This window comes from Schistocerca americana, chromosome X, assembly GCF_021461395.2.
Source record: "Schistocerca americana isolate TAMUIC-IGC-003095 chromosome X, iqSchAmer2.1, whole genome shotgun sequence".
NCBI classification, from domain to species: Eukaryota; Metazoa; Arthropoda; class Insecta; order Orthoptera; family Acrididae; genus Schistocerca; species Schistocerca americana.
The window spans coordinates 326,275,793-326,299,221 of record NC_060130.1 but is presented as its reverse complement, the minus strand read 5'-3'; the positions used below and the strand labels follow the sequence as shown (position 1 = coordinate 326,299,221).

Below are 23,429 nucleotides of genomic sequence, written 5' to 3'. Positions count from 1 at the left end.
TGTACGACATGCTTAGGGTGGACTTTGGGTGAGACAGACATAGCTGTAAATCACTCTGTAATGGGTAAAACGAAGCTATTAGAACGTTGTTTAAGTAAGTTACTATTCTTCTTATTATTTTATTTAACTATGTCCAAAGAACAGTAAAATGGAATATCAGACAATAAGAAACTCAGCCTTCAGTTAGAAGGTAAATTTTTTTAAATTTACGTAGGTTTCGACACCAATAATGGTATCTTCTTGAGAATCTATAAATTAACCCATACGGACATATATTAAACATTGAAATACATCATCAGCCTAGTGATTTAAAGATAAGGAAACTACGGATACTTACAAAAATTAAATTATTTTGAGGACCAAACGTTGGCCATGTCACCGAATAAAACCAATACAAAATAAAACGCATAATCATAAGATTATGTCTGCCAATACTAGAAACAATAAGAAAAACGTAGACGGAACTACGCCGGGCTAGGAACACGTAAGCAACGAGGAAACTAGGCGTCGCGAGCAATTCCGCGGCGAGGCTCGGTCAGCGGCCAAGCACACGCGCGAGCGCTAGAGGAAAGCTGTCTCAAAATTACTTAGCGCAACGTAAATTGTAAACAAAATGTGACACGAAACAGTCCTGCAAATGGGCAAATGCCTACCTATGGTACAGTACATTAAACAACTTTCCTAAGAACTAGCTACTAAGTCAGAGAAACCAAAATTTACATTCAAATATTATAATAAGAGGGCGAAACCCCTCTACAGTAACTAACAAATTGGTATGGGAGAAACAGACGTGTGAAGCATGAAATATTTTGAACATAAAACAGGCAAATTAAGAAACACCTTTGCAACTGGTGTCATTACCAGTATAATACAAAATGTATGGAGACACAATCTAAAAACGCACTATAATAAAGGGGCAAAGCAGATAGGAAACAGCATCGGCCATTATGTTGAAGATTTGAAAACGCAATATAATAAAAAACAACAATATAATATTAATTACAGATAATTTCAAACTTGACAAGTCAAATGTTCCGCTACGGCCGCAGGTTCGAATCCTGCCTCGGGCATGGATGTATGTGATGTTCAAAATGGCTCTGAGCACTATGGGACTTAACTTCTGAGGTCATCAGTCCCCTAGAACTTAGAACTACTTAAATCTAACTAATCTAAGGACATCACACACATCCAAGACCGAGGCAGGATTAGAACCTGCGACAGTAGCGGTCGCGTGGTTCCAAACTGTAGCGCCTAGAACCGCTCGGCCACCTCGGACGGCCGATGAGTGTGATGTCCTTACGTTAGTTATGTTTAAGCAGTTCTAAGTTCTAGGGGACTGATGACCTCAGATGTTAAGTCACACAGTGCTCGGAGCCATTTGAACTAGAACAATGTTCAGAAACCAGAATGCCACGGCTATTCGCTGAAAAAAAGTCCTCCTTGTCTCAGGATTCGCTAACGGTACTGTAGCCTAAAAAGTGTTCAGAGCACTATGGGACTTAACTTCTGAGGTCATCAGTCCCCTAGAACTTAGAACTACTTAAATCTAACTAATCTAAGGACATCACACACATCCAAGACCGAGGCAGGATTAGAACCTGCGACCGTAGCGGTCGCGTGGTTCCAGACTGTAGCGCCTAGAACCGCTCGGCCACCTCACATGAGTCATCATCACTGGTACCTTCTTCAAATTAGTCTTGAACCTTATCACCCCTGTTCTCAGCATGTTGAGGATATTTCAGATCCCTTATTCGAGATGGCAGCCTGATGCTAGCTTCTCTTTCGCCATCCAGAATCCTCCAGGAGAATTTTTCTTCACAGCTCAGCTTGGGATGCTCCTGCTGAACTTGGAATTGGTGCTGTTGTAAGTAAAAAGCTTTCCTGGGATATCAGTCGTGGTGGATAGGCGTGAGTTCCGAGCAATGGATGCCTTCGACCTGTCTCTTGCGTCTTCCATTTTATGTTGATGGCTGTCTTCTTACATCTGGAGGTGCTACTTTCATTAGTGGAAATATCGTATTGACTGGTCTTAGGCACCCTGTGACTAAGCGGTCTGTGTCATCAAGAGCCAACTTCGTTAGCAGGCCGCTGTGGCAGAGCGGTTCTAGGCGCTTCATTCCGGAACCGCGCTGCTGCTACGGACGCAGGTTCGAATCCTGCCTCGGGCATGGATGTGTGTGATGTCCTTAGGTTAGTTAGTTCTAAGTCTAGGGGAGTGATGTCCTCAGATGTTAAGTCCCATAGTGCTTGTAGCCATTTGAACCATTTTTGTTAACTTGGTTAGCATGGGCAGAGTTCCTCGAGACTGGTGCGGCGTACTCTGTAGCAGAGGATCACATAGCAAGAGCGGGTGATTGGAGGACGCTGAACTGCGTTCCCCATGTGGTGTTGGTTTGCGGGTAGGATTGTTCCTGATGAGTACTTCTGCCTGGTGTCTATCATTGTGGTTTGTAAGTTAAGGCACGCTCCAACATTAACCCTAGGTACTGTTGGTGGACAGACTGACGTTGATGGTGTCCTTTCCCAGTGATGTGCAGCTTTCTTCTTCCCTCCGTATCGCATGAGTAGAACGCACATACTTGATTTTTATCCGGAATGGGTTTCAAGTGATAGTCGTCAAAGTACATGGCAAGTACTTCGCGAGCAGCTGTTAAGTTTAGATTCATATACTATGACTTTTTATTTCAGCGCTAGGATGTTATTAGAGGGTTTATTTGTTGATATAAATGGGATACTGATTTTAAGCGAGTTCTTTTAATTTTCGTAGGAATGCTTTCTGATCGAGTCAAGTGGCCATATACTGTTGATTACACAAAGGAATCGTGATTTGTTTGATTGTTTCCCAAAATAAATTCATTGCTAACATGTAGAATAATATCGAGGAAAGTAAATGCGCTCAACATGGAACTGGAATCTGTTAAATTTTATGAGTTAGAAAACTTAGAAAGATATGACTTTGTACCTACCCCATACCACACGGGTAGTGTAGAGGTCATGTCGACTGGGTTTAAGTAGTTAATATTTCTCTGATTTATTTAATGTGCGTGTAAGATACTATTCTCACGTAACTTTGCCTTGAAATGTTTAGCCTTTTCTTTTCGTGCTTCACTCAATGTCCTACAGACAGTGCATAGTGTGGAGATAACCAGGAGCATCCGTTTACGTCAGAAAAAGGTTCTTTTCTTATGACTGGAAACATAGTCTGTATCCCACTTTTCCGAAGAATTTACGGCAAGTGGAAAAAGAGAGGCCGGCCGTTGTGGCCGTGCGGTTCTAGGCGCTTCAGTCTGGAACCGCGTGACCGCTACGGTCGCAGGAACCTCAAAGTATTTGTTTCTTCTCACTGAAGTAGAACTGATTTTCCAAATATTATATTAGTTCCCTTTATTTCTTGCTACATGAATTTGTTGAACAACATGGGGACTAGCCCACAACTGTGCCTCACTCTATTCTGAAAAATGGTTCAAATGGCTCTGAGCACTATGGGACTTAACTTTTGAGGTCATCAGTCCCCTAGAAATTAGAACTACTTAAACCTAACTAACCTAAGGACATCACACACATCCGTGCCCGAGGCAGGATTCGAACCTGCGACCGTAGCTGTCGCGCGGTTTCAGACTGTAACGCTTAGAACCGCTCGGCCACTGCGGCCGGCTCCTGTTCTCAACTGCTGCTTCCCTTTTATGTCCTTACCGAGCGAGATGGCCGAGTGGTTAGCACATTGGATTCGAATTCGGGAGGACGACGGTTCAAATACCCATATGGACGTTAAGAATTAGGTTTTTCGTATTTTTCCATAAATCCCTTGAGGCAAATGTCTGCGTGGTTCGTTTGAAAGGGCACTGTCGATTTCCTTCCTGTTCCTACTACAATCCGAGCTTGTGCTCCGTCTCTAATGACCTAGTTGTCGGTAGGGCGTTAAACTCTAATCATCTATCTTTCTTCTTTTTCGTCGTTAGACTGTTATAACTGCAGTCTTCTTTCTGTACAAGTAGTAGAAAAACTTTTTCTTCCGGTATTTTATTGTTACTTAACTTCAGGATCTGTAAGATTGTATTCCAGTAAAAAAGTTTCAAAAGCTTTTTCTAAATCTACAAACGCTATAAACTAACTTTGGTTTTATTCAAGTTGTCTTCTAAGGTAAGTCATAAGGTCAACATTGGCTTGTGTGATCTTACATTTCTGCGGAACCCAAATTGATTTTCCCCCGGTCAGCTTCTTTTGGAATAGGACACTTCATTTCTGACATTAGTAAGAAGCACAGGCCTTCATGCTCCGTACTGTTATGTACGGAATCAAAATGTGAATCTGAACTTCACTGACAAAATTCCTGAAGTGGTTCAGGAAAGATTTCAAAATATTTTGGTTTAAGGAACACGTGGTCTCCGATGAATCGCTACAGAGTAAATACCTAATTATCATCTGTTTGGTTTATTACCGCAGTTACCTTTACTACTGTGAAAATACCTTGACAACAGTGACAACATTCATTGACAGTATTTTTTGCTGATAGCATTAATGCTCAGTTAACTCTTCGCCCTCAAGCTTGCATTCAGTACGGCTCCGTTTTGCTCTTCCGTCGGCGTCAGATGCACATTAATAGTGATAAACAGCAGTATGGGCAGGTTTAGTGATGAAGCACTGGAAGCAGTTACTTCCATATAAGACCTAGGAGAATGCGTACGGAGCGACTGGAAATGGAACGACCACATAGAATTAATCGCGAGCAAGGTGGATGTCAGAATGAGATTCACAGGATGAATGTAGGCCGTCAACAAAAGAAGTAGCGTACAAAAGACTCGTCCGACAAAAGCTTGCATATTGCTCGTCAGTATGGGATCCATACCAGACAGGACTGCTAGAGGAAATAGAGGAGACCTAAAGAAGAGCGACGAGTTTCGTTGCAGATTCATTAAGTAGGCACGAAAGCGTCACAGAGATGATCAACCAACTCTAGTGGAAGACGCATTGTAAATCACGATATTTAGAGAACTTACGGTCCTAGAAGATTCAACAAAGATATTGCTTCCTCCTACGCATAATCTCGCGGAAAGACCGTGAAGATAAACCTAGAGAGATTCGAGACCACATGGTAGCTTACCGACAATCCTTCTTCCTGCGAATTATTCATGACTGGAACAGGAAAGGGGCAAGTGGCTGTAGCACACAATGTATACTCCACCACACACAGCAGGGTGAAATGGTTCAAATGGCTCTGAGCACTATGGGACTTAACATCTATGGTCATCAGTCCCCTAGAACTTAGAACTACTGAAACCTAACTAACCTAAGGACAGCACACAACACCCAGTCATCACGAGGCAGAGAAAATCCCTGACCCCACCGGGATTCGAACCCGGGAACCCGGGCGTGGGAAGCGAGAACGCGACCGCACGACCACGAGCTGCGGACCACAGCAGGGTGAGTTGCCGACTTTAGATGTAGATGTAAATGTAGATGTAGAAGTGCTCCTCGTGTATAGGTTCACTGAATATAATGAAAACGCGGCACAACGATGCCATGTCGACCTGTTCCCACAGCGACGGCATCCACATCACACTCCTTTTGTGTCTGAGGGTTGTTGATTAATATTGTGTTTTGGTGATTTACATTTTGGTGATTACACATTACATCTTTTCCACTAATGTAACTGAGGTAATTGTGGTACAAACCTAACAGATCATAATTATATTATTATTCTGTAACGAGCCACCGACCGCAGGTTCCCCTTACGAAAATCCTCGGAAAAGATCCCTGAATAACCCCTGAACGATTATTGGTGAAGTTCAGGTTAACCCTGTACATGTAGATGAAGACGTTTCACGATTTTAACACCGGTAAATGGTGCACAGAACATTCATGTGAGGTCTGTAAGAGCAGTTTACTTAATTTGAGCGGCTAATAGGTCGCGTGTCAGAGGTCGCAGCCATTACCGCCGCTGTACTAGGTAAAACCGCGCGCGGGCGAGCTGAGAAAGGGTTGAATTAGTGAGTTCTCCTCCGCAATTGTATGGTAATAGTATGATAATAGGGGACATTACGAGATTTAATTGCGAGCCGCAGCGGGGTGCTGTCTCGGATCCGTCAACGGCGGCCTCCAAATCGACGCCGGCGACTGCTCATTAATAAGGAGCGCCAGTCCTAAAATGATTTCCCGGCCGGACAACTTCCCGCTGCTACCAATCGGCACACCGTGACAGTTCATTGAAAAGCCATTAATGAAACTCAGTGTGAGACGTCTGATTTGCATACTAATTGTAAGGTCTCGAGTGCGTTTTTATCGAGGCGCCATTCTTCAGAGTCGTGAACTACGCATATTACGCTGTACGCTTTGAGTCCTCGAACTGGAGGTTAAGTTAGTGGATCCATAATCTGCTGACGCGGGTTTCAAATCGACCATCCTAATTTAGGGCTCCCTTGGTTCTCCTTGATCACTTCAGGATGGCTTTACATCTAATTCTTTACTCAATCGTATTCTAAATCAGCGTTATACTTACGACAAGATTACACAATTTGTTATATCTTACAGTGCTCAACGGCAGTTTACGTGACGCAGCACAAAGTTTGTGATATAGAAAAGGAAGTTGCGGCTTAACACTCTTCCGACGACGACGCGAGTGCAGAGTACAGCCGCTCGCTCAACGTAGAATCCGTACTTAAAGACTGAAACACAGGACACACGAATACACAATAAGACAAATAGAAGAACTCCACTAATTATAGACCCGTGTCATTGATATCGTTTTGTAGTAGGATTTTGGAACATATGTGATATTCCCGCATTATGAAATACCTCCCAGGAAAATATCTATTTACACGTAACCAGCAAGGATTCAGGAAACACTACTCTCGTGGAACACAACTTTCTCTTTATTCACACGAAGTAATTAATGATATTGACAAATAAATCACAAGCTGATTCCATAGTTGTAGATTTACAAAGGGCTTTTGACACCGCTCATCACAGGTGGCTTCTAATCAAATTTCGTGCGTATGGTATATCATCTCACTTGAGTAAATGGATTCGTGATTTACTCTCAGAAAGGTCACAGTTAGTAGTATCTGCCGAAAATCGTGAAGTGAAATAGAAGTGATGTCTTGGGTTTCCCAAGGAACTGTTATAGGCCTTCTACTGTTCTTAATCTATATAAACGATTTAAGATACAATTTGGGTAGTCACCTTAGATTGTTCGTAGATGATGCTGTCTCTAGCGTCTACTAACATTACCATAAAATAAAAACTATATGCAAATTATATAGAAAAGATATCTGCGTGTTGCGAAAAGTGACAGTTAACCTTAAACAACAAGAAAAAGTGCGAGATTCTCCACAAGAGTACTAAAAAAAGCTCCGTTAAATTTCTGTTACACGATAAATAACACAAATGTAAACGTTGTAAATTCAACTAAACACTCAGGGATTAGACTTACAAACTACTCAAATTAGAACCATTACACAGCAAATGTTGAGGGGAAGGTGAATCAAGGACTACATTTTGTTAACACAACACTTAGAAGTTGCAACAAATCTATTAAAGAGACTACGTTACGCTTGTGCGTCCCCTTATGGAGTACTGACTCTCTGTACGGGATCCTTACTAGATAGGATTAACGGAGGACATCGACAAAGTTCTAGGGAAGACAGTTTGATTGTACAGTTTAACACATAGGAGAGAGTGTCACAGATATGATAAGCGCGTTGGGGTGGCAGTCATTAAGACAAAGGCGTCCTTCGTTGTGGAGATATTTTTTCACGTATTTTCAAGAAGCGACTTTCTCTTCCGAATGCCAAAATATTTTGTTGACTCTCACAGTAATAAAATAAGAAAATCATAGACCGTAGGGAAAGATGTTTTCCTGTTCTTTCAAAAGGCTGAGCCTTGTCTCTGGAGCCGCAGCTTCCTCTATTAAGCAGTACTCTTCATCTCCACGTATGGAGAACGTCCAATCTCACTGATCATATTGTTTTCGTACAGGATAGTTTCGCTCGTCCCCTCTTTTTCTTCCATACGGTCTTTCCCCCGAAAGTGTTTTGTAAAAGAATAGTATGTCTCATTAAGCGTACAACGAGTTTTACTTTGCGGTAGCCTATAACCTTCACTTATCCTTTCTCACCTCTTATTACTTATAGAACCATCTAATTCGTTTTTCTGTCATTCCATCCACATTTTTCACAGCTTTGATGTGAGCTTCTGCTTTGCTAACGTCCCGGTTACACATTCGTACCCCAGAACACTCCATATAATGCTCTTTATAAATCTTTTCTTAGACTTGAAGCCGATGTAGTTTTTCAGCAGAGGAATCTTCTTATTCTGGAAACCGCTCTTGGCCACTGCTATTCTTCTCTTGATTTCCTCGATAAATTTCCTGTGCCATTCCGACCACTTCATTTTTCCCACTTGCTAATCGAGAGTGAAACGGTCGAGTGACTCATTATGGCTCTTTCAACTTTCTGCCAAACAATTAAGTATGAATTGCAGAGTAATCACGGAGAGGTAGGAGTATACGTCGCTATGGGTTCACATCTAATTACTTCCCCGATCGTATTCTTAATAAACGTCTTACTCCCGACGAGTCTGTACCATTTGCCTTATCCCAAATTTCTGAATGGCAGCTTACGTCACGTAGTATTATTGTAATAGAAAGGACTCTTGGTGTTTAACGCCATATCGTCGTAGAGATTAATACAGACGGAGTGCAGTCCCAAACTGGGGTAGGACACTGACAGAAATTGGCTTTTAGAAGGGTCGGTACTGGAATTTGCTTTAAGCAATTTAATGAAATCTTACAGATCCTACATGTGGCTAACCCACCGGGGATTGGCTCCACCGTCGTCCCGAATCTGAGTGCAGTGTGCAAAGGATTACACCACCGTCATCCTTGCAAAACAGACTTGTCCTTTATGATGGGGAGAATTACACAGACTATTCCCTATTTCCCTTTTGAAATTTCTCGTTAGTCCCGTCGAGTGGTTTCAATTGTTTTGTTATCAATCGTTACAAAAAAAAAAATGGTTCAAATGGCTCTGAGCGCCATGGGACTTAAATTCTGAGGTCATCAGTCCCCTAGAACTACTTAAACCTAACTAACCTAAGGACATCACACACATCCCTGCCCGAAGCAGGATTCGAACCTGCGACCGTAGCGGTTATGGGGTTCCAGACTGAAGAGCCTAGAACCGCTCGGCCACACCGGCCAGCTTCAATCGTTACAATTTACACGTTTGTGGAGCGTAACGGCGTTGGCAGAGAGGTACCGTTGAACATAAGATTTGGATAAGATCTACTTGAAACATATAACACTGACCAAAATTCGAAATAAAAGCTTAAGACTGGAAGATTTATGCACAGACAACTAATATTGCATAGAAACTTCTGTGTTATTCAACTATTCTTTGGCATTGTGCTAACGGCATTGCCGCAGTGGTACCACCGGTTCCCTTCAGATCACCGAAGTTAAGCGCTGTCGGGCTGGGCTAGTACTTGGATGGGTGACCATCCGGTCTGCCGAGCGCTGTTGGCAAGCGGGGTGCACTCAGCCCCTGTGAGGCGAACTGAGGAGCTACTTGATTGAGAAGTAGCGGCTCCGGTTTCGGAAACTGGCATACGGCCAGGAGAGCGGTGTGCTGACCACATGTCCCTCCATATCCGCATCCAGTGACGCATGTGGCCGCGCAAGATTAGCTGAGCGGTCTTGGGCGCTGCAGTCATGGACCGTGCGCCTCATCCCGGCGGAGGTTCGAGTCCTCCATCGGGCATGTGTGTGTGTGTGTGTGTGTGTGTGTGTGTGTGTGTGTGTGTTTGTTTGTCCTTAGGATAATTTAGGTTAAGTAGTGTGTAAGCTTAGGGACTGATGACCTTAGCAGTTAAGTCCCATAAGATTTACACACATTTGAATATTTTTGACGCATGTGAGCTGAGGATGATGAGGATGATACGGCAGCCGGTCGGTACCGTTGGCCCTTCATGGCCTGTTCGGGAGGAATTTAGTTTCTTTGGCATTGCCTGTAACGGGATACGAGACTCTTATGGCAGGTCGGTAGTGGCCTGAGAACAGCAATTCCTTCTAAATGCTACAACGGAACGTTTTATTTCAGGCCGACAAATTTTCCACTTCGGCTGCAGAACTAAAATAAATACCGTAATGGTTCTTGATTTCATTTCCTCACAGTTTCTTTAGTTTTACTGTTGGTTTAGCTGTTGAACTTTTTTTCCACACGCTTTGTATGGTAATTGCATAAGGAATAACACAGCAGACAACATGCAATTTTTAACTGGAAGCGGAAGCTACCACAGATATTTGTGCAATAAATACATATGGGTTAGTATAGTGTTTCGTATCTATGACATCAATGATACTAACACAAAACATTACTTAAATGTAATAAAAGGAGCATTTTATTTTAAGAAGAATAGTGAAATATGGGTTCAACGTTTGTTGTGAAGCTACTGACTGGCATTTTATTGGGAAGTATTTAGACATACAGAGTGATTTAGCTAATCTGTTCACGTCAGATATCTCCTAAACCTTTAAAGATATGTTGATTCTGTTTTAACCCAAATGAATTGTGAAGAAGTCCACATTAAATGATGTATACTCTCTTTTCATAGCTATATTCATTACAGAGATATCGGTATTAACTTCGCTTTTTCAATTTGATTTACAGTCATTTTTGCTGATAGTATCGTACTTCTAAAAAAGACAAATACAAGTCGTTTCGTTCCTCAAACCCCGATTGGCAGTTTCAGTGAAATTAAAACATTGAGAACTTATTGTTTACCGGTTTTAAACGTGAAACCGATTGTTGTCTTACGCGGAAATTAGTGTTGTTATGCAGAGCCGTGGCGTCAGCCGGATACAACGCCCCAGCATGTCGCAGCTAAGACAATGTATTTAACAAAACAGAAATGGTGGAGAAAAAATTACTTTTCAGTATGATAGTAATTACACTTGGCTTCACGCGGTTGGGGTGACATAACAACTGAAGAGAAATGGACGTGGCTTCTAATGACGACTTGTCAGTAAACTAGGTTAACAGTTCTATTCTCGTTTCTGCCAGAGCTGTGAAAGAAAGGTGTGCATGAAAAATTGAATGGGTTTATAAAACAGGGAATGAAAGTATACAAGTTGTTAGATAATAACTTCGTGCTATGAATTTAATGTCAAGATACACCCTTATGCTGCAAAATTACTTTGGCAACAGCAACAAAAAGGTCACGGAAGAACGTGGGCATAAATACTTCCTCAAAATTCTGTTTGTCATCGAGTGTTCGAGATGTCCATCGTCTACTGCTATACGCGTCTGCAATTTCTGACGCAGAGACTTCTGAATAGAACAGAATAATTTTTTCGATTTCAGTGCTTATGCTGCAATAATACAATATTTTAAATCCTCTTAGATAGTCAGAACTTGTATCCAGACTTCATCTTTGTGTTTATCCCAGAGAAAAAATTGCAGTGGCTCCAAATCAGACAAACGTGCAGGCCAACTGATAACGTCTTCATGTCCTATGCAGTGATTGGGAAAGAAAAAGCTGAGTGACTCTTTCCCTAGTAACAAGCGCATAGTGAGCCAGACTTCCTGTAGGAGAACCGGTAGTACTTCGTTAATAAACTGTGTGTGTTTTTTACCCGTTAAGGTGCCTTCCATAAGAAATGAGTAACCACGTAATCTCCAATAACCCCACATCAAAAGTTCACCTGCGCCAACCAACACGGACTCACACCCACCCAAAAACGCATATTTCTTGCATTCAACTATCCACGATGTGTGAAGGTAGATTCATCGCTAAATAGAATTCTCTGATGTAGAATCTACTGTCTTGACGTCGCATCAGAACTGAGCGACAGAATTCCAAGTCTTGTGCAACCGCGCTGGTTAAACTACCGGCGAACTAACACACGATACGGAAGGACGCTGCTCAAGCACAGACAGATTGCTATCAACGCTGGGCTGACTTATTCCAGAGGCAATCGCCATTTGTCAGCAGGTGACATGTAGATTACGAACAACAGCTGGCAGAAAATCTATTTCGTTCGCTTTGCCCGTCGCAGGCTGGCTCTTAATCCACTGCGTAGTATTCCAGTGCCCTTCTAAAAACAATTTTCTTGCATATTTATTGAATTACCATTCTTGTTGGACAACTTCTGTCAGGATACTTTGTGCGCACAACTCAGCTGTCCTCATCGCGTTCCTTTTCGATTCTCCTTAAGTAAGTAGCATATCTACACTACTGGCCATTAAAATTGCTACACCAAGAAGAAATGCAGATGATAAACGGGAATTCATTGAACAAATACATTATACTAGAACTGACGTGTGATTACATTTTCACGCAATTTGGATGCATAGATCCTGAGAAATCAGTACCCAGAACAACCACCTCTGGCCGTAATAACGGCCTTGATACGCCTGGGCATTGAGTCAAACAGAGCTTGGATGGCGTGTACAGGTACAGCTGCCCATGCAGCTTCAACACGATACCACAGTTCATCAAGAGGAGTGACTGGCGTATTGTGACGAGCCAGTTGCTCGGCCACCATTGACCAGACGTTTTCAATTGGTGAGAGATCCGGAGAATGTGCTGGCCAGGGCATCAGTCGAACATTTTCTGTATTCAGAAAGGCCCGTACAGGACCTGCAACATGCGGTCGTGCATTATCCTACTGAAATGTAGGATTTTTGCAGGGATCGAATGATGGGTAGAGCCACGGCTCGTAACACATCTGAAATGTAACGTCCACTGTTCAAAGTGCCGTCAATGCGAACAACAGGTGACCGAGACGTGTAACCAATGGCACCCCATACCATCAAGCCTGGTGATACGCCAGTATGGCGATGACGAATACACGCTTCCAATGTGCGTTCACCACGATGTCGCCAAACACGGATGCGACCATAATTATGCTGTAAACAGAACCTGGATTCATCCGAAAAAAATGACGTTTTACCATTCGTGCACCCAGGTTCGTCGTTGAGTACACCATCGCAGGCGCTCCTGTCTTGTGATGCAGCGTCAAGGGTAACCGCAGCCATGGTCTCCGAGCTGATAGCCATGCTGCTGTCCCCATCTGTTGATTCAGGGATCGAGACGTGGCTGGACGATCCGTTACAGCCATGCGGATGAGATGCTTGTCATCTCGACTGCTAGTGATACGAGGCCGCTGGGATCCAGCACGGCGTTCCGTATTACTCTTCTGAACCCACCGATTCCATATTCTGCTAACAGTCATTGGATCTCGACCAACGCGAGCAGCAATGTCGCGATACGATAATCCGCAATCGCGATAGGCTACAATCCGACTTTTATCAAAGACGGAAACGTGATGGTACGCATTTCTCCTCCTTACTCGAGGCATCAGAACAACGTTTCACGAGGCAACGCCGGCGAAGTGCTGTTTGTGTATGAGAAATCGGTTGTAAACCTTCCTCATGTCAGCACGTTGCAGGTGTCGCCACTGGCGCCAACCTTGTGTGAGTGCTCTGGCAAGCTAATCATTTGCATATCACAGCATCTTCTTCCTGTCGGCTAAATTTCGCGTATGTAGCACGTCATCTTCGTGGTGTAGCAATTTTAATGGCCAGTAGTGTAGTTTCTTTTCGTTTGGGAAAGGCATTTATATTTTCAAAAGAAACAACAAGCGACACACGTGAACGACGCAGACGGAATGGAAACTACATTACCTCTGTGGCACCTCTGCACCGGTATTGGTGCGGTGAAACACAATGAATAATGGTGAATATACGTTTATATTGATGGAAGAATTAGAGAAAGATTTTGATAATATTGACCTGAATACTCTATTCGAAACTCAGAGAGTAGCAGAAATAAAATTCAGGGAGTGAAAGGTTGTGTGCAACTTGTTCAGGAATCAGAGTGCAGTTATAAGAGTCAGAGGACATGAAAGGGAAGCTGTAGTAGAGAAGGCAGTGAAATTTATTTCTAACCTACATCCCCACATTCAGCAAGGAATAACTAAACCCAAGGAGGCATTTGGAAAAGGAAGTTAAGTTCAGGGACATAAATTAAAAGTCTGAGCTTTTTCGATGACACTGTAATTCTCTCAGAGACTTCGGAGATCAGTTGAACAAAACAGATAGCTTCTTGAAAATAGATTGTAAATCGAAAATAAAGAAAAGTAAAACAGAATTAATAGAAGGTAGTCGAATAAAGCTGAGGGGATTATTTTAGGAAATGAGACACTAAAAGTCGTAGCTGACTTTTGGTATTTGGACGAAGTTAAAACCCTGTAGAATGCAGAATGACAAAAGCAGGAACAGCGCTACAGAAAAAAAGAAATTTCTTACAACTGAATATAAATTAAGTTAGTAATTATTTTTTGATAAGACATGTCTGGAGTGTATCGTTGTAAAACGTGGATGAACGGTTCAGGTAAGAAGAGAACAGAAACTTTTGAAATGTAGTGATGCAGCAAAATTGTCGAAAATTTATCGGTAGATCGTCTAACAGTGGAAAAAGGTCTGAAACGAATTGTGGAGAAAAGAAATTACAGCACAACTAGACTAAACGCAGAGATCGGTTGGTGGGTACCTCCCGAGGCATCAAGGATTTGTTAGTTTGGTGGCGGAGTGAAGGATGAGGGGGAGGGCAGGGTCTAAAAAGGAGTAAGCAGGTTCAAACGGATATGATCTCCAGTAGTTATGCAGAGATGCAGAGTCTTTGACAGAAAGGACTAGTGTGGAGCGCTGCATCAAATCACTCTGTAGACTGCGGACCAAGGTAGCAATATTTCGCATAGTGGTATCTATTGAACATTTCAGTACAGCACTCGTGTTGACATCAGAAACAAAAGACGAATCTAGTAGCTCGTTTTTGTATTTCTCCTCTGTATCCTTAATGTATTCCCTTATGATCCCACACTGGTGAACAACAATTGGATGAACGAAACTCCAATTGTGGTCCTGCACCCACACCACTAAATTGTTTTATCGTTGTACATGTACACCTATTGCCGAGTGCGTGGGTTTAGGTTTTTATTTATGCCCATGGATACATATCAGCATAGTAAACATGCTGGTACAGTCACCACTACAATACGTTAATTTTTAGTTCTGACAAAAAGTCGAGGCATTTTGGTGAAAACCGGTGCTACTCCTTATTTTGATTACCCAAGTGGGTGCAATATGAAATGAGTGTTACAAAAAGATTACCGCCAATGCCGCGTGACCGAAACCGTGGGCCCAGACGTCAGGTACAGAGGCCAATCAATCCGGCTGAAAGGTAAACACAGAACTGTCAAAAACAGAGTACGTGGGCTTAGAGGTACTAGTCTCGAAAGAAAACAAAACTCTCTTATGAATTTAACATGTGGTCAAATTTAACTTCATGGACTTGACCCACAAAAATTTATAATCTTGCAATTATATCCAATACGTACTTATTGTTTAACTGTGGTATCTAAAATTTCGTGTAAGAAAAGAGTGAATCGATGGACGTCAATATCTACTGCTTCTTCATCTACATTCAACTTCATCATTCCCTCATTTCCTCCGCTATTTGTTGAAAGACTTTTACCGACCGTCCATGTCCACGCATAGTTCAACAGAGTTCAGGAGTGGAAAGGCATATGGGGACCGTCCCAATTCCTTTCGAACAAACGTCTGATTAATTGGAAACTAATGTATATACTACACAGTTATGGCCTTTGCCAAACACTAGCAAGAAATATGTCTACAGTTAAAGGAAAAAGTCATAAAAGCGAATTTTTTGAAAGTCAACACGGAAGCCGTAGCTATGTGACCTCAAATAACGGGTGTGATTAGTTAACATCACATCAAAAGGGATAGGCTTTTACATAAGGCGAACGCTTTAAATACTTCTCGACAAAACTAATGTCATCACTATTTTATTATTCGAAGCTGCAATGTCGACAAATTTGTATACGTGCTCCCTTGCTCCAGGTGTTCTCCCCCCGTAAATTTACCCAGTTAGCATGAAGGGAAAAATTAGATGTTTTATTATTATTATCGCATGCATAAATTACAGTAATACACATTTAGCAAGACAAATAAATAAATAAATATATATATATAAATGAACATGTAAAGTTATATATGGCACACAAATTTTAAAACGGCTGAGAGTACACTCGGATGATGATGGACTCGATCCAGCAGAGTGCCTCGTTAGATGCTTGATGGAGCTTCTCAATGCCACCAGGGAAGCGTCTGATTGGACAGTCACTCACAATGTGGCTCATTGTTTGGGTGTCACAACAGTCACACACACTGTCACTTGAAAAGCCCCAATTGTGCATATTGTATTTGCACCTACCCTCTTCGGTCCAATATCTATTTAACTGCACCCACACTTCCCTTGGTTGGTGGAAGCCTGGAACTGGAACTGTTGGATTGTCTACGAGGTCGTCGTTTCGGGTTCTTGTAGCTTGCCACTCACGTTTCCACTCTGCTTCCTGACGAATCCTGTGGATAGCATTTGGACTCCCATTTCATATGCTGGTCTTCTAGATTTGAGGCGTTTCCTGGGCAGTGATAGCAAATCGTCATGAAGAGGGATCGAGTTGTTTTCAGAAACTTGCTGCCAGAGGTTGTAAAGAGCGTCCTTTCGACGGAGGTCTGGTGGACAGATGTTTGAAAGTACTGGTAGCCAGCAAGTAGGTGTAGACCAGACTGTACCACTAATTACTCTCATAATTGAGTTCAGTTGGATGTCTACTTTCACTACGTGGGCGCTTCGGAGCCAAACTGATGCACATTACTCTGCTGCAGAGTATACCAGTACAAGGGAGGACTGATGTGGATGCTGCCCATGTACTGCCTGCCACTTTTATCACAAGGTTCACTCGCATTTGTATCTTCTTGGCCAAGTTGGAAAGGTGTTTTTTGTATGTTAAAATTCTGTCCAGAGTGACTCCCAGGTATTTTGGGCTTTCGTTGTATCTGACTGTGCCAAGGGGGCCGAACTGTGGACTGATCTTTGCTGATGAAAGGCGATTAGAGAGGTGGAACAGGCTTACCTCGGTTTTAGAAACATTTGGTCTCAGTCCCCATGTATCAAAATACTAATAAAGTTTAGTAAGGCTGTTCGTTAGGTGTTCTTCACATTCAGAAAGGTCTTCAGTCAGATATGAAATTGCCAGGTCATCTGCATATTGAAATTTTCGGCAGGTCAAATCCGACAGGTCAGCTGTGTAGAGGTTGAATAACACTGGAGCAGGAATAGAGCCCTGAGGTAATCCGTTATTGAGTACATGCCATCTGCTTTTCTCTTCTCCTTCATGTACTTTAAACCACCTATTGCTTAACATGTTACTTAAGAGGTTGCCTAGAGTTTTGCAAGGTACTGCTCTCAAAAATTTCAGTAATAGGCCCTCGCGCCACACCATGTCATAAGCTGCTGACAGGTCAATGAACACTACTCCAGTTTTAAGTTTCTTTTGGTATCCAGATTCTATGTGAGTAGCCAAATAGAGCACTTGTTCACAGCAGCTTCTATAAGGTCTGAATCCAGCTTGTTCAGTTGGTATCATAGCATTAATTTGGTCTTGGATTCGGTTTAGAATCATTCTTTCCAATAGCTTGTAAGCACAGCTAAGTAGAGATATTAGGCGGAAGTGTTCTTCAGCTGTTCCCTCTTTTCCTGGCTTTTTGATAGTGATAATTTTTTCTCTTTTAAATTTTTTGGGTAATGTCGCTGTACGAAGAATTTCGTATGAATTAGATGTGAAAATGGTTTACAAAAATATTTCGTAATGGTCTCTAGAAGGGTGGGAAGCACCTTGTATTCTAAAATCTTGATAAAGGAATCCTGAAAGTAAGAATTTCTCAGCAATGTGTTTAATGTTAACATTTGTTTTCTACAAGTATGTTAACCACAAGGATGGCGATCTAACTGATATTATTTACATTGTTAACGTATCAATGCAAAGGGAGATATAAGACAATCAAACGATGATAATACGGGATTATGCTACGCATTGTATTCAAAGAATAGAAATTGATTAATAAAATGTAGCAAAACTCTATTTCCAGACGAAAAGAGAACCACATCAAAAATATAATATTTTTTTGATATAAGCCTTAGATTAATTGTAGATTGATGAACAGACTGATAAACAGATAGGTGTTTCACAACTATCCATTAGAAAACGGCTCCAGTTACCTATACTGAAAACCAGGAGGTCCATCAACTTGACTGAAAACAAACTATTGATTTACGTACTTTTAAATCCTAATGTACAAATAAATGACACACGAAAGAAAAAAGATGAATATGGAAGGACATGACGTAAAAACGATGGAAAAATGGTGCGTGAGGGTGATTGTGTCTGAATGCTACTCGGAGGATCGGGATTCGATTACTGCAACAGACAAGAATTTTCTTTTAGATACTGAACTGTCTACAGCGTACGCTCTGCCTCGGAACAACGGAGCTACTTCAAGCCATAGCGGTCCTTGTGTGCAAGATACATAGCAGCTAATTAAAATAATCGTGGAAGCAGCAGTTGATTTCTAGGTAGCATTTTATTTCTTTTCCTTTTAACGTGTCGTAAATAAAAATTGTTTTAACAATCTATAGATACTTAATTTTTAACCCAGTAGCCAGAATTAGTTTCTCGCAAATGCTTTTGTTTCTTAATTCACACTCATGAGGAGCCGACTCAAAGACGCCTATCTACTAACGACAGCACACGCTTTCTACCTACTGAAGGCTGCGGCACGTATTGACCCATGACCGCTGAACCGTCGCCCACGCCTCAGGAACTTTGTTCCTAGCGCATACTTCTTACAAGAGGGCGTCTCACCCGTCCTAAATAGGATTCAGGTCTGACCACAAAGGTACTACCATGTTCTTAGAATGTTTTTTTAGATCATTGTGACACTTCGGGTTTGATAGCACCGTGCATTGTCATGTTGAGGATACATCTCGCCTGCAGGAAATTGTAAGCGAACAGACACACTGTTTCAAGGAGTTGATTCCTGCTTCGACTGCCGTTGAGAGACGCTAGCAAAATGTTTCAGCGGCCTCATTTTATTCTATGGAATCATAGAGGCAGTCACGGTTACACCTGTTGCATGGCGACAAGTCAGATTACCTGTGCTTACATGAAGTCGTATGTGGACTCCGTTACGTGTGGAGGTATAGCATGTCTTGCGCATTCTATGTTCGACTGTCAAGTTCTGTACTTTACATGTAGACAACATTCCGACAATTAGCTATGATGTGGATATTATCTCTATGCATGGCAACATTATGGTAATTTACATAACTTGATTTTTAAAAGTGAATCTACAGCAAAACTTGATAAATATAACCTAAAAACATGCATAATTATCTTTATAGCAGCTTACTTCGCTTCTTTTAGCGCAAGAATAAGCTTATCTTGTAGTTACTGAAGCTTATTTTTGTTCCTAATAGTACATTTCTCAGTGCTACCCCTCCATTCCCATGAACGAAGGAACTTGCCGTCGGTGGGGTGGCATACATGCTTCAGCGATACGGATAGCCGAAGCGTAGGTGCAACCATAACGGAGAGGTATTTGTTGAGAGGCCAGAGAAAGTGTGGTTCCTGAAGGGGGGCAGCAGTCTTTTAGATACTTTCAGGGGGCAACAGTTTGGGTGATTGACTCATTTAGACTTGTAACATCAACAAAAACTGCCTTACTGTGCTGGTACTGCGAACGGCTGGAAGCAAGGGGAAACTACAGCCGTAATTTTTCCCGAGGACATGCAGCTATACTGTATCGTTAAATGATGGTGGCGTCTTTTTGGGTAAAATATTCCGGGGGTAAAATAGTCCCCCACTCGGATCTCCTGGTGGGGACTACATAGAAGGACGTCGTCATCATGAGAAACAAAACTGGCTTTCTGCAGATCGGAGCGTGGAACGCTAGATCCCTTAATTGGGCAGGTAGGTTAGAACATTTCAGATGGGAAATGGGTAGGCTGAAATTAGATATAGTGAGAATTAGTGAAGTTCAGTGGCAGGAGGAACGGGGCTTCCGGCCAGGAGAATATGGGGCTATAAATACAAAGTCAAATAGGGGTAATGCAGGAGTGGGTTTAATAATGAATAAGAAAATGGAAATGCGGGTAAGTTACTACGAACAGCACAGAGAACACATTATCGTAGCCAAGACAGACATGAAGCCAGCACCCGCCACAGTAGTACAAGTTTACATGCCAACTGGCTCCGCAGACGATGAAGACATTGAAACAAAAATATGATGAGGTAAAAGAAATTATAAGATATTTACAGAAGACGAAAATTTAATTGTTATGGCGAACTGGGATTCGACAGTAGGAAAGGAAGAGAAGTAAAAATAGTACGTTAATATGGACTAGGAAAAGGAATGAAAGAGGAAGCCGCCTGGTAGATTTTTGCACAGAACATAATTTAATAATCGCCAACACTTGGTTTACGAATCATAAAAGATGGTTGTGTTAGTGCAAGAGATCTAGAGACACCATAAGGTTTCAGATTGATTATGGAATTGTAAGACAGAGATTCAGGAAGTAGATTTTAAATCGTAAGACATTTCCAGGGGCAAATGTGAACTCTGACCACAATTTATTGGTTATGGTTCAAATGGCTCTGAGCACTATGGGACTTTACATCTGTGGTCATCAGTCCCCTAGAACTTAGAACTACTTAATTATTGGTTATGAACTGTAGATTAAAACTGAAGAAATTGGAAAAAGATTGTAAATTAAGGAGATATGACAGAATAAGTTGAAAGATCCAGAGGTTCTTAAGAATTTCAGAGGTAGAATTAGGCAACAGTTTACTAGAACAGGGGAAAGAAATGGAGTAGCAGACGAATGAATAGCTTTAAGAGATGAAATATTGAAGGCAGCAGACAATCAAATAGGTAGAAAGACAAGGCCTAGTAGAAATCATTGGATAACACACAGGATATTGAATGAAAGGAAAAATAAAAAATAAAAATGCAGCAAATGACGAAGGTGAAGGGGAATACAATCGTTTAAATAATTGAGACTCACAGGAGGTGCAAAATAGCTAAGCAAGAATGGCTGGAGGACAAATATAATGATTTAGAAACATATTTTACTAGGGAAAAGATAGACACCACATACAGGAAAATTAAAGAGGTCTTATCCTAGAAAAGAGAAGGAGCTATATGAAAATCGAGAGCTCAGACGGAAAACCACTCCTAAGCCAAGAAGGGAAAGCTTAAAGATGGAAGGAGTATACAGGCCCTCTACACAAGGGAGATGAAGATTAACACAATATTATAGAAAGGAAAGTGGACGTAGATGACGATGAGATGGGAGATGTGATACTGCGAGGGGAAGTTGACAGAGCTCTGAAAGATATAAGTTGAAACAAGGCCCCGGGAGAATACGATATTATGTCAGTACCGCTGGTAGCCTTTGGAAAGTCAGCCGTAACAGAATTCTTCCATCTGGTGCGCAAAATTTATGAGGCAGGTAAAAAACCTTCAGACTTCAAGGAGAGTATAATAATTTCAGTTCCAATGAAAGCAGTTGCTGACAGGTGTGAAAATTATCGAACTATCAGTATAAAAATTCATGGTTGCAAAATACTAACACGAATTCCTTGCAGAAGAATGGGAGGACTGGTAGAAGCCGATCTCTCGTAATACCAGTTTTGATTCCGGAGAAATGTAGGAACACGCGAGGCAGTATTGATCCTACGACTTATCTTAAAAGATAGGTTAAGGGAAGGCATACCACCCTCCATAGCATTAGCAGACTAAGAGAAAGCTTTTGACAGTGTTGACTGGAATACTCTCTCTGAAATTCTGAAGGTAGCAGGGACAAAATACAGGAAACGAGAGGCTATTTACAACTATTACAGAAACCAGACGGCAATTACAAGGGTCGAGGGCGTGATAACGAAGCAGTGATTGAGAAGGGAGTGAGACAGGGTTGTAGCCCATCTAGCCTATCCTCGATGCTGTTCAATCTGCACATTGAGGAAGCAGTAAAGGAAACCACAGAAAATCTTGGAAGAGAAATTAAAATCTAGAGAGAAGACATAAACATGTTGAGGTTTGCCAGTGACATTGTAATTCTGTCAGAGATAACAAAGAACTTGAAAGAGAAGTTGAATGGAAAGGACAGTGTCTTGATAGGAGTACATTAGATGAACATCAACAAAAAGCAAAACAAGGATAATGGAATATAGTCGAATTAAATCAGGTGATGCTAAGTGAATTAGATTAAGAAACGATACATTTAAAATAGTAGATGAGTTTTGTTATTTGGGTAGCAAAGTATTTGATGGTCGAAGGAGAGATGATATAAAGTGTAGACTTACAGTGGCAAGATTAATATTTCTGAAAAAGAGAAATTTGTTAACATCGAAATGGATTTAAGTGCTAGGAAGTCTTTTGTGAAGGTGTTTGTCTGGAGTGCACCCCTGTATGGAAGTGAAACATGGACGATAAACAGTTTAGGCAACAAAAGAATAGAAGCTTTGTAAGTGTGGTGCTACAGAATGATGTTGAAGATAAGATGGTAGGATCACGTAACTAATGAGGAAGTACTCAATAGATTTGGGGATAATAAGAAATTTGTGCCACAACTAGACCAAAAGAAGGGATCTGTTGACAGGTCACATTCTGAGACATCAAGGGTTCAGCAGTTTAGTATTGGAGGGAAGTGTGTGGGGTAAAAATAGCAGAGGCAGCCCAAGAGATGAATACAGTAAGCAGATTCAACAGGGTGTGGCGTGCAGTAGTTATTCGGAGATGAAGAGACTAGCACAGGGTAGAGTAGCACGGAGAGCTGTATCAAACCATTCTTCGGACTGAAGACCACAACAACGCTACAATTATTTTCATTTTTTACGTGGTTAGTCACGAAAAAGTTTTATTACAGAGTAAATATTTTGTGGTGGTGTTCTTAGCATGAATAATTTTTAAGTTGTTATCTACACCAAGTTCGAGGACAGACACCAGATATTATCACTACTGCACGTTTCTGCGCAATAAATACTTCAACTTCACGTCTAGAATTGTCCCTGAAAATTACTCCGTATGACATCATTGAATGGAACTACACAAAGTAAGCTAATTTTCTAACACTCTCGTCAGAAAACTCAGCACTTACACACGGATCAAATCTTGCTAGACTCATGCTTTTGATGTACGGTCAGTTCAAGTTTCAGTCAGCATAAACATGCAGGAATTTTTAGTTTTATATAATTCCTTTGCTCCATGCTGTGTTGTTATTGGTGACGATAGATCTGGCCTTGTACATACGTCACTGCTTTGTGTTTTATGTAAGGTATGCGATAGGCCATTTACCGCGAACCATTCAGTCCGACAGCCAGCACAAGGTCTGGAGACAGCCCATTCAAGCTGAACTATTCCATTTGCTGCTGATAAAAGAGTGATGCTTCTCCAATGCACAACCTATCTTTAATTACGCGTGAGTGAATATAACAAATTTTCATTTTA

The 23,429-nt window shown here is 41.6% G+C and overlaps 1 pseudogene; it reads left to right on the top strand.

Annotated features, from left to right (window-relative positions):
* The first annotated feature begins 9,402 nt into the window (after positions 1-9,402).
* On the top strand, positions 9,403-9,520 carry LOC124557096 (annotated as a pseudogene).
* Positions 9,521-23,429: the final 13,909 nt, after the last annotated feature.